Consider the following 13,149-nt stretch of genomic DNA (forward strand, 5'->3'; position numbering starts at 1 on the left):
TTCTTGTATGATAAAGTGGTTATGAGATTGTTGGGTTTCCCACACTAGTCGTTCACCTCTGTTTGGGCAGTGATTCTGTGTTTTTTCCTTTAATTAAAAAACGTTCTATATAATTTTAAAGGTTACTTTCCATTTTCAGCTATTACAAAATATTGGCTTTTTCCTCATGTTGTACAATACATCCTTGAGCCTAAGCCTTGATAGTTTATATCTCCTCCTTTCCCACACCTATATTGCCTTTCCCTCCCAGTGGTACCCACTAGTTTGTTCTCTGTATCTGAGACTGCTTCTTTTTTGTTATATTCACTTGGTTGCTGTATTTTTTAGATTTCACATATAAGTTATATCACACTGCATTTGTCTTTTTCTGATTTATTTCACTTAACATTATGTCCTTCGAGTCCATCCATGTTGCTGCAAATGGCAAAATATTTTTTGATAGCCGTTTAGTAGTCCATTGTATATATGTACCACATCCTCTTTATCCATTCATCCTTGATGGACACTCAGGTTGCTTTCAAATCTTGACAGTTGTAACTAATGCTGCTATGAGTGATCCTGAGTTTTGTTCCCAAGAGTATGCCTAGTATATGACAGGTGACCCCAAAAATGCATTGGCTCAGTAAATAAACTGATGGATGAATAGACAAATAGGTTTCACAAATAATTTTTCTGGAAGAAATAACATTGCCCAAATGTAAGTATTCTATAGATGTTTTGTGGAGATTTTCCTTTAGCCAAGTGAAGATCAGTTCCAGTGGTATCAAATATTTTTCAGGCTACAACTATTTCATCCTTGTTATATGAAGTATTACTTAAGACCACAATCATTCAAAGGAGTACTTTTGGAGAAGAATCCTGTTCTTTCTCAGAATATTCCCTGAAGTTTATTCACCTCAGAGCAGGGCTGAGATGACTTTTATTTGGATTGTGTTCTTGTTAAACAACTGTGCCTAGTTTTCCATTAACTCATTTGGGTCTCCACTCAAACAGAGCTGCCTGCTATTTGAATCTCTCTGATTCGCTGCCACTTAGCATCTTCCAAGTTGAGCTTAGGAAAATGGCATTGAGGGATGACAGTGGAGAGAGAGGTTTCTTGAAGGACACATAATTTTCCATTGCTCCAAGTTATCTTTCAACCAGAGCTGCCTGCTATTTGAACAATCTCTGACTTGCGGCCACTTAGCATCTTCTAAGTTGAGCTTAGGAAAATGGCACTAAGGGATGACAATGGAGAGAAAGGTTTCTTGAAGGACACATAATCTTCCCTTTCTCCAAGTTATCTTAGATAGAGTTTTGAATTAAACCAGAGCATCAACCCACTCCAGTATTCTTGCCTGGAGAATCCCATGGACAGAGGAGCCAGGTGGGCTACAGTCTATGGGGTTCGGACACAGCTGAGCACACACAGCAGCAGCAGCAATCAACTGCTAGGTACTAGACAATGTTTCATTTGTCCCTGAAAGACTACATTTCTGAATTATGCTTGGTTTTGATGCATTAGCCTCCACTGGGGATCACTGTTGACATAACCCCATGGAAGCTATCCTAGGGTCTATTGTGAGTAACTGTTGAGAAAGTCACTCATTATGGTACACCATATCCCCTCTAGGAAGGGCCATAGGAGATACCCTCACATTATCTGGGTGTGAAAATAAATTTGCTTTCTTTGGATTTTTTTTTTTTTTAATTACATGGCTACTGGGACTTCCCTGGCTGTCCAGTGGTTAAGACTTCACCTTTCAATGCAGGGTGTGCAAGTTCAATCCCTGGTCAGGGAACTAAGATACCACATGCCTCATGGCCAAAAAACCAAAACATAAAGCAGAAACCACATTGTAACAAATTCAGTAAAGACTTTGAAAATGGTCCACATCCAAAAAAAAAAAAAATCTTAAAAAATTACAGGGTGGGGAGATTTGGGAGAATGGCATTGAAACATGTATGATATCATGTATGAAACGAGTCGCCAGTCCATGTTCGATGCACGATACTGGATGCTTGGGGCTGGTGCACTGGGACGACCCAGAGGGAGGGCATGGGGAGGGAGGAGGGAGGAGGGTTCAGGATGGGGAGCACGGGTATACCTGTGGCGGATTCATTTTGATGTTTGGCAAAACTAATACAATATTGTAAAGTTTAAAAATAAAATAAAATTTAAAAAAGAAAAAATAAATAAATAAATAAATATGCACTTCACACACACACAAAAAAAACAATTACATGATCACTATGAATTGTTCAACTGACCAGATTCCCCTTTTCTTGTTGGCTCCTGGAAAGTGGCTCACTCTGAGCAGGTACACATTCCCCATGTGCTAGTTGAGAGCCTCTTTCCTGGTCTCCCTTGTCTGCACCCAGAATTTTCTTCTCATCCCCCCATTTAAACTTGTGCTTTCTTGTCCTATGTTAAATGTTCTTGAACATTTTTCAGATTACTGATGAAAATAAAATATTAATACATGAAAATTAATAATAATTTCTATCTTGCTGAGGGGCTTCCCTGGTGGCTCAGATGGTAAAGAATCTGCCTGCAATGTGGGAGACCTGGGTTTGATCCCTGGATTGGGAAGATCCCCTGCAGTAGGGAATGGCGACTCACTCCAGTATTCTTGCCTAGAGAATCCCATGGACAGAGGAGCCTGGTGGGCTGCAATTCATCTTGCTGAACTATTATAAGAATTACCCATACACAATTTAATATCTACACAATTTAAAATGTAAAGGATATTCCATTAATGATTCTGCTGCCATTACCATTATTGCTGGTGCTGTTGGTGCTGCCCACACTCCAGGGTCTCATCTTAAATTTCCTCACCTTACTAATCAAGCCATCACCTGTAGCTTTAAATGGACCCTGGTTAGATTATTGTATTAGTGTCTACCCTCCTGTTCTCCCGCACAATTACCCTAATGGCACATACTGGATAACAGCTGGAGAGTATTAGGGATGTCAGTCTGGTTTTAATTTCATTAAGAACTACTTGAGACTGCTTCACAGATCTGGCCACTAACCACTTAGTGAGAGAAGAGAAGGTTCTGAGCTTTGAAAAGAGATCCTGTTCAGAATCCAGGGAATAATTTGGAAGCACTGGTGGTCAGCGAGGACTTTACTACCCAAAGTGTGCTCAGCAAGTCAGCAACATCAGCCCCACCTGGGCACTTGTATTCAGGCCTCCTCCAGACCTCCTGAATCCGCGTCTGCAATTTAACAACCGTCCCAGGTGATTTGTATGCATTTTAATGTTTGAGAAGCACTGAACTAGGACAAACTGTGAGGATGGCAGTCCGGGCAGCCTGCATTAGCAGATGGAGAGGTGCCATGCCACCAGCCCACTTGGCAGGATTTCGATGGGATTATGGGAAGCATGTGCACACAGGGATCTGAAGAGCGGTTCAGATCCTTACCCTACGGCTGGTGTGCTGTGTGATCTCGGACAACTGATTTCACCTTTCAGAACTCGTTTCTTCATCTGTTAGATAGAAATAATCATACACACACCCCCTTGGCAGTTTGCTGTGCGGATGGGATGAAATCATGTATGTTAGGATGACCCACATAGAAATCTCAAAGTATGACAGTTTCTAAGCAGTGCCATACAATGACCAGCTGCAGCCTTTGCCTAAAGGGCACTGGGTTTTGGGAACCATCTCTAGACCACAGGACCTCAAAGGTGGCTGTCTATGGACCAAGGGCCAGAGTCACCACAGGCACTATCTCTAAGGGTCTAGGGTCCTCTAGACTGTGGGTCCTTTCCCCTGGGGCTTCTCTCCAAGCAAAACTTAGCCAGGACCTTCTTGCTTGATTATCCATTAAGGGAAGACCAACTAGGAAGGAATAGGCCACCCTAAAGAAGAGGAATTATTAGTCCCATCTGATAAATGAAAAAACAGAAATTGATTGATTCATATCCCACAGCCAACATTCAGAGACTTGGGGTTTGGACACAGCTTTTTCAACCCTGTGCTCTTTCTGTCTGCATGATAATTATTGTGGATACATTGATCCCACCATTGTAATTGGGATTTAATTAATACTAATCTAATAATGCTCATTCTAAGGTAGGGTATCTCTATAATGCACACCCCAGATACATAGTCTGTTCACACAAAATAAGGGCTCTCTTGTTTAAACACTTTTGTAAATATAAATGGTGTCTCTTTAATTATAACACCCTATAAATCCCACTGGCCTTGGGGCTCTAAATTGCCTTTATGGTTCTGCTAATTGCAATTAGGATCTCATCTCACATTGAATGGTCCTTGTCTGTAAGGACAGTGATCAGGGGCTTCCTGGAGTCTACTCTATGTGATTACCTTGGTAATATTTCACCTGCATCTTCCTGGGCTAAAAAGTACCAACATTTCACATCAGAACCTTGATTTACTAACCATCTGCTCAGAAGTCTGTCATCGACAGGGATGATTTCTTACTCCCTCCAGACTGCAAGACTCTGCCAAGGTTCTAGTGAGTCAAGCCCTGACCTTGAAGGCAAAAAGCATACTGTCCCTCTGTCTTTAATTGGTTTAATTGTCTGCCTATAAAGGTAGGCAGCAAGCCTTTTTGGTTTTTCTTGCCAAATTTCCTACATGTTGGAGATGTGACTTCAAGGCAGCCTCCTGGGGGCTCTCTGAGGAATTTCTTCTTTATTGAGACTTTATTGTTTAGGATCTTTGACACAATAATCTTTTAGTTGGAAGGAACAGATTTGCTTGGTCCCCTGGGTGGGAAAAAGAAGAGATGAAATGAAAAGATATATGTGTATGCTAACCCAGGAAAAGTTGAAGAAGTGGGTAGAGCAAAGTCATAAACTTGGCTGTCTTTGGGGAACAGCTTTTTCTATCTGTCAGCTATACTTTCCTGAGGACTCTTGCTCTACTTTTTATTTCCACTGTGTTTAGTTGTGATTTCCTCTTAACTTCCTTCCACATCCTACATCATGGCTGACAGGTTGTCTCAGTTCACTTCAGTTCAGTCGCTCAGTTGGATCTGACTCTTCATGACCCCATGAATCACAGCACGCCAGGACTCCCTGTCCATCACCAACACCTGGAGTTCACTCAGACTCACGTCCATCCAGTCAGTGATGCCATCCAGCCATCTTATCCTCTGTCGTCCCCTTCTCTTCCTGCCCCCAATCCCTCCCAGCATCAGAGTCTTTTCCAAGGAGTCAACTCTTCGCATGAGGTGGCCAAAGTACTGGAGTTTCAGCTTTAGTATCATTCCTTCCAAAGAAATCCCAGGGCTGATCTCCTTCAGAATGGATTGGTTGGATCTCCTTACAGTCCAAGGACTCTCAAGAGTCTTCTCCAACACCACAGTTCAAAAGCATCAATTCTTTGGTGCTCAGCCTTCTTCACAGTCCAACTCTCACATCCACACATGACCACAGGAAAAACCATAGCCTTGACTAGACAAACCTTTGTTGGCAAAGTAATGTCTCTGCTTTTCAATATGCTATCTAGGTTGGTCATAACTTTTCTTCCAAGGAGTAAGCGTCTTTTAATTTCATGGCTGCGGTCATTATCTGCAGTGATTTTGGAGCCCAGAAAAATAAAGTCTGCCACTGTTTCCACTGTTTCCCCATCTATTTCCCAGGAAGTGATGGAACCAGATGCCATGATCTTAGTTTTCTGAATGTTGAGCTTTAAGCCAACTTTTTCACGCCCCTCTTTCACTTTCATCAAGAGGCTTTTTAGTCCCTCTTCATTTTCTGCCATAAGGGTGGTGTCATCTGCATATCTGAGGTTATTGATATTTCTCCCGGCAATCTTGATTTCAGCTTGTGTTTCTTGCAGTCCAGCATTTCTCATGATGTACTCTGCATATAAGTTAAATAAGCAGGGTGACAATATACAGCCTTGATGTACTCCTTTTCATATTTGGAACCAGTCTTTTGTTCCTAGACCAGTTTTAACTGTTGCTTCCTGACCTGCATACAAATTTCTTAAGAGGCAGGTCAGGTGGTCTGGTATTCCCATCTCTTTCAGAATTTTCCACAGTTTCTTGTGATCCACACAGTCAAAGGCTTTGGCATAGTCAGTAAAGCAGAAATAGATGTTTTTCTGGAACTCTCTTGCTTTTTCCGTGATCCAGCAGATGTTGGCAATTTGATCTCTGGTTCCTCTGCCTTTTCTAAAACCAGCTTGAACATCAGGAAGTTCACGGTTCACATATTGCTGAAGCCTGGCTTGGAGAATTTTGAGCATTACTTTACTAGTGTGTGAGATGAGTGCAATTGTGCAGTAGTTTGAACATTCTTTGGCATTGCCTTTCTTTGGGATTGGAATGAAAACTGACCTTTTCCAGTCTTGTGGCCACTGCTGAGTTTTCCAAATTTGCTGGCATATTGAGTGCAGCACTTTCACAGCATCATCTTTCAGGATTTGAAATAGCTCAACTGGAATTCCATCACCTCCACTAGCTTTGTTCGTAGTGATGCTTTCTAAGGCCCACTTGACTTCACATTCCAGGATGTCTGGCTCTAGGTCAGTGATCACACCATTGTGATTATCTTGGTCGTGAAGATCTTTTTTGTACAATTCTCCTGTGTGTTCTTGCCATCTCTTCTTAATATCTTCTGCTTCTGTTAGGTCCATAACATTTCTGTCCTTTATCAGGTTGTCTACTCCGTGGCTATTCTTTTACACTCAAGCCTAACTAACTGGCAACAGCCTCTCCCATCTTCACATGGCAAAATTCCTTAAAGAGAAATCAGATTAGCCCAGGTGGTTTTCACAGGTCAGGCATTGAATTGAGTGCCTGCCCAGACCAGCCTGATGATGGCTCCCTCATCTCCCTCTTCCAGGAGTGACCATAAATAGGGTAGAGTCTCCAGGACCCATCATGGACTGGACATGAACGTGTTATTCCAGGCACATCCTTGTCTTTCCAGTTCTCTGGTCCAGGATTTAGTTGGGGCAGAGTGAGTATGCACAAAGTTACCTCAGCCACAAGTTGTTGTTCAGTCGCTAAGTCGCATCTGACTCTTTGCAACCCCATGAACTGCAGCACACCGGGCTTCCCTGTTCTTCACTGTCTCCTGGAGTTTGCTCAAACTCATGTCCATTGAGTCAGTGATGCCATCCAACCATCTCATCTTCTGTCGCCTTTTCTCCTCCTGCCCTCAATCTTTCCCAGAACCAGGGTCTTTTCCAGTGAGTCAGCTCTTTGCATCAGGTGGCCAAAGTATTGGAGCTTTAGCTTCAGCATCAGTCCTTCCAATGAATATTCAGGGTTGATCTCCTTTAGGATTGACTGGATCTCCTTGCTGTCCAAGGGACTCTCAAGAGGTTTCTCCAACACCACAGTTTGAAAGCATCGATTTTTTGGTGCTCAGCCTTCTTTATGTCCAACTCTCACATCCATACATGACTACTGGAAAAACCCATAGTTTTGACTATATGAACCTTTGTCAGCAAAGTGTGTCTGAGGCACAAGTAGCACCAAACACAGCAAAAAGGATGAACAGGAGAAGAGACAGCAAGCACACATAAGAAAGGATATTGCTCAGCTCAATCCCTGGGGCACTCCAGGCCCCTCTGTTTAGACCCTCCATGGCCTTGTGTCTTACTGCCTTCCTGGCTCTCAGGCTTCCCCTTCTCCTTCCTCTAATTAGTCCCAACCTCTGACTCCATAAACCCAGCCTCAAAGTCTTAGTTCCCAGGTTTTGACTTGTGATTCTTGACCTCTGATGCTTGTCCTCTTATCTAACTTGTTTTCCTTTCCATATCTTCATTTTGAAAATCCAACTTGAGGATAATATGCTATAGTGTCTACCTCAATTATGGGCATCCAGCACAGGGGTAGTTAATGGAATTGTACCCAAAAAGTAAATTGACTCTTTCCTCTAGAAATAATGTGAATGGGCCATTCACTTCATAGAATATCAAGTAGGCATCAACCTTGAGAAAAAGCATGTATGAAGAAAGATTCTAAAACAGAATATTAAAAAGAATGTGAAATTATTCTTACACTATGGATATTCTTATATAAAATATGAGATATGAGGATTAAGTGAGATGGAAATTTTTGAAAGAAAAAACCTAGGGTGTTCACTTTGTACTTTTGTTTAAAAATTCTTCAGAGTTTGGGTTGCTATTTTGTTTAAAAGAGTGGTGGGGGTGGGATGAGAATGGTGTGAACCTCCAGATCGAGTGATCAGAGGGAGAAAGAAGTCCTTTCTAATTAACTGCCACAGTTGGACATGTGAAGTCAGCCTGCTGCTCCCTCTCCATCTCTTGAAAACAGCAGAAATGTTTCAAGGTGCTTTGCCAAAAGTGATCAATAAACTTCCTTTCAAGTCTGCTTTGTCAAAGTAATGATTAAAAGGTGGAGAGTGCTGACCGGAAGTATGAAAGTGAGGTTGTGGATGGGTAATGGAATGAAGGGGATAGAGTTTGAGGATCAGATTGAAAGAACAGAAGCACTGTGGGTAAGACGCACCAACAGGATGAAGCAGAATGACCTTCTGGAATGAGGTGTTTGGAGGTGACTCAGATACCCAGAGAAGATAAAGTCGTGGCTGGTCTTTGGGAGTGCATGGAACCCATGTCCCAAAGGCCTGCCTGTTAACCAAGATTCCAAGGTCTGGGCAACTAAGTGATAGGGAGAACTCAGAATGGGGAGGTCGGCCCTCTGGAGCTAATGTTGTCTAGCTACCAGAGTTATGAAAGCAGAATTGCCCAGCCATGTGTGCCACCAGGATGATTGCCCCAGGCCTCATTACATCAGGATCTCTGCACTTCAGCTTTCCAGCAGGGCACCATGTCCTCGCGTGGTCTGGCTGCCCTGCTCTGAACAGCAGGTAACACAGGGAGAATGTGTTTGTTTTTATGCTGCGTACTAAACGGGTCTCTGTCGTGTATAAGTGATGTCAGACTTCCCAGATAGGCTGCTTTTCTGTTGACCAGTGTCATGTGTCTGTATTACCATGGACTTCAGGTAGAAGATTTTGGGCCTTGACTGTAACCCCTTTGCAGCTTAACAGGACATAGACAGTGGTTCTTAGGATGAGGATCTCAGTAAATTTGAGTTCTATAACCCAATAGATGCCAAAGAACCATGGATGGAAAGCAAGGTGATAGAGTCACCTGGATGTTGAACCAAGAGTCCAGGAACTATATTCTCTCAGCAGGTCTGCATCTCACGTGTTGTTTTCCTTTGGCAAATAATTTAGCATTTCAGGATCTGAATTCCTCTTCTATCCTATGGGAATAACCTATTTCAAATTTACACTTTGTTAATAATTACTTAATTCAGTCCTATGCCTTTAAACCTGTCAACCCATCCCAGGTTTCCTAGTGAGAACCCAATAATAATGAGACCCTGAGAGTTTCTTATATGAATTACAGTCTATATCCTGAACTCTCTCTTTTGTCCAGCCTTGCTTTCTAACTGCTCATACCTCAGGTTTTCTTGGCTTCTGTATCACTCTTCTCATCAGTGTTGAGATGAGCCTCTTAGGGAAAAAGCCTCTGATTCCAGTGTGTCCCTCCGCCATACACCCTCCTCTTGATCTTAGCATTCTTTGAGACTGTCCCCATAACAGCCTCACCCACAGGACCCTCCCTGGCACCACTTTCACTTAATTTCACCCAAGCTCCAACAATGAGAACTACACAATCATTACTTAATGTCCTGTGATTTTATTCAGAGACCTGCCCTTAACCAGAAAGCATGTTGGTGTAAAACAGGGGCTGGGTCTTGCTTTTGCTGTTGTTGTTTTTTTTTTTAATTTTATGTTTTAACTTACAATATTGTATTGGTTTTGCCATATATCAACATGCATCCGCCACAGGTATACACGTGTTCCCCATCCTGAACCCTCCTCCCTCCTCCCTCCCCGTACCATCCCTCTGGGTCGTCCCAGTGCACCAGCCCCAAGCATCCAGTATCGTGCATCGAACCTGGACTATTCCATTTAAAATTTCACATAATTGTCCTGACTTGGGGACATATTTTTAAAATATGAGTGATAGCAACAACCCAAAACAAGCAAACAAGAATCCTGAAAGAAAGAGCAAATCCTATTGTAAAGTTCATTTCATGTAAAGTAAGTCCCAAAAGACATGAAAAACTATCCTGTAAACAAAAGAAGAATTTTAGGGGCAGTATGTTTGAAAAATGTCCTATTATGCATGCTGCTGCTGCTGCTAAGTCGCTTCAGTTGTGTCCGACTCTGTGCGACCCCATAGACAGAAGCCCTCCAGGCTCCCCCGTCCCTGGGATTCTCCAGGCAAGAACACTGGAGTGGGTTGCCATTGCCTTCTCCAATGCATGAAAGTGAAAAGTGAAAGGGAAGTCGCTCAGTCGTGTCCGACTCAGCATGAAAGCACATTAATTGCTCTGAGAAATACTACAGTAAAGAAACCTATTTAAATTTGCCTAATCCAGTATTTGCCACATTAATTTGACCAAGAATCCTTTGTTCATGAACATCTATTCATATATATCACAGCAGTGAAGCTAAATGGAACATTTAGGGAAACACTCATTTAGAAAACTGAGACATCTTTAATGGTCCATATCTATCTATCTATGTATCTATAATCTATCTATCACTCTCTTCCTCTCTTCTCTTATCATCATCATATTTATCATTTAATAAACATCCAGCTGTCTGAAGATTGTAATATTTAGTGATCAGAAAAAAAAGCTGATGTGGTACTACACAAATATTGAGAATAGCTTGTGGTGATACATTGAATGTGTTGCTTAGAAATAACTTAATAGTTACCTGGAGGCATCAAGTCCTAGATATGTGAAGTATATGAGACACTGGGGAAATGATCAAAGAAAGAAAAAGAGGAGACTTTAAGAGGCTTATAATCAAATTGCAAGAAATTATCATCATGTTACATTCAAAATAGTTTGAGAATAACTTTGACAAAACCTGTTAATACCTGAAAAATAGTAAAATAATGTCTACAGAGCTAAGAAAACAGTGGTGAGAGGAAAGTGGAATTGATATAAAAAAAAATTATAATTGGATAATCAGTGAGCAATAGAATTCTGGAAGCCAGCAAACATTTGGGCAAGTCATAAAGAACTTAGCAGACCTGAGAAAACGAATTCTAAACTTGCACAGGAAATTGGCAAGAGTCTGTTTTATTTCACAGAATCTGCAAAATACTCAGGAGTTGATCCCACAGTACCTCAGGAGATACAGAGTGGAGAGAGGGTGGAGGGCATGGAAAGGTTAAAATTAAAGATGCTGGGTTGGAGGTCTATGAAGCATTTAGATCTCGATACCTGTGCCTACTCCCAAGAGCCCAGAAGATACCCTACCTTTGCCACCAACAAAACACTGCTGCTAAGTTGCTTCAGTCGTGTCCAACTCTGTGCAACCCCATAGACAGCAGCCCACCGACTCCCCCATCCCTGGGATTCTCCAAGCAAGAACACTGGAGTGGGTTGCCATTTCCTTCTCCAATGCATGAGAGTGAAAAGAGAAAGTGAAGTCACTCAGTTGTGTCTGACTCTTAGCGACCCCATGGACTGCAGCCCATCAGGCTCCTCCGTCCATAGGATTTTCCAGCAAGAGTACTGGAGTGGGGTGCCATTGCCTTCTCCAACAAAACACTAAAAAAGGATAAAAACAGAGTCTCTGGTTTGGGAGAAGTTGGCACAGTTGAGGATGGGAATACTGCAATGAAATTGGGCAGTTTACGAAACATAGACATATTGAATGGAAAGAGAGCCAGTTCCCCCACCCCTACTCCAATGTTTTGGCAAATCAATAGTAGGGAAGCCAGACAGGTATAATCCAGACAGAACTTAGAAAGGGCCAGCTCTTAGGGATCTGAACAGCCCAAGAAGGGACACTGAAACAAAAAAAAGCAAGTTGACAACAAAGATCCAAGACATCCAGGGAAAGCCTCTAAAGTAGAAATCAAAGGCCGAAATGAATAGAAATAAGCAACTTGAAAAAATCAGAGATGAAACAGGAAGAGACTTTCAAAATACTATCATCAATGTCCTAAAAGATTAGAAGTTACTTCAATCATGAAATAAGAACAGTGTACTATAAAAAGGATCATTCAGAGAACAACTGCCACTACCCCTCGGAAATTAAATTTAATTAGAAGAAACAGAACAGTTAATAGGAGTTTTCAAAGATTAGTAAAGGAAAATTCCTCAAAAGACAGAAAAAAACGAAGAGGAAGATAAAGTAAGAAAATTAGACAGCCAGTTCAAGAAGTCCAACATCTAAAAGTTCTAGAAAGGAAGAATAATAAAAATGTGTGGAAAGAAACAATCAATAGACTAAAACAAGAAAATATTCCAGAGATGAAGAACCCAAGTTTCACGTTCAAGAAAGTCAAGTGCCCAAAAATGTACACAGCAATAGACCTATACAAAGAAAATCCTTCTGAAATTCCAGAACACTCACCTCCAAGAGAAAAGCATATAAAGTTCTGGGAGGAAAAAACAGGTCACATAGGAATGGTTGTGAGGAATCAGAACAGCTTAAGACTTCTCAGAATTAACATTTTTTTCACGCAGTTGAGCAACGCCTTCCTTCGAAATTCTAAAGGACTATTGTTTCCAGTCTGGGATTCCATGAGAAGCCAAATTGTCATTCAAGGAAGAGTATAATAAACACTTTCAGTGATACAACATATCAAAATATTTACCTCATGAAAACAGAAAACATGGGATACTAGAAGCAGTACCTCCTCCAAGAGGGAAGGAGTAAAGGGAATCCCCAGGTGAAGGCAGATCCGCAGAAGACAGCCGTCTACTAGGTGTACAGAGCCGTCAGTCTACTTTGGAGCAGTCAGAAGTCTCCCAAAGGGACTTTTCAGAAGATAAACTTGTTAGAATACCTATTGCACCTGAATGCCCTGAAAAGAGATTTAGACAACTGCCGAGTAGTTAGTTTGGGATTTGAATTAGTGATAAAACATAGAAACTAAGCAAAGAAATAAATAAAAGTATCAACATTGTTTAAGCAAAACCCACATGATGCAGGCAAGGAAAAACTGTCTCAGTTTTGAACAACCCTTACATTGTCTTTATAATAAAACACTAGTGTAGTCATATTTAACCAAAACTATTGAGAGGTGAAGAGATGGGAAAAGTACATGTGTGTGTGTAGGAGCAGAGGAAGGAAAGAAAGATAAATCCTCTTCCCTTATATTGAG

The sequence above is a fragment of the Bos indicus genome, chromosome 10, assembly GCF_029378745.1.
Source record: "Bos indicus isolate NIAB-ARS_2022 breed Sahiwal x Tharparkar chromosome 10, NIAB-ARS_B.indTharparkar_mat_pri_1.0, whole genome shotgun sequence".
NCBI lineage: Eukaryota > Metazoa > Chordata > Mammalia > Artiodactyla > Bovidae > Bos > Bos indicus.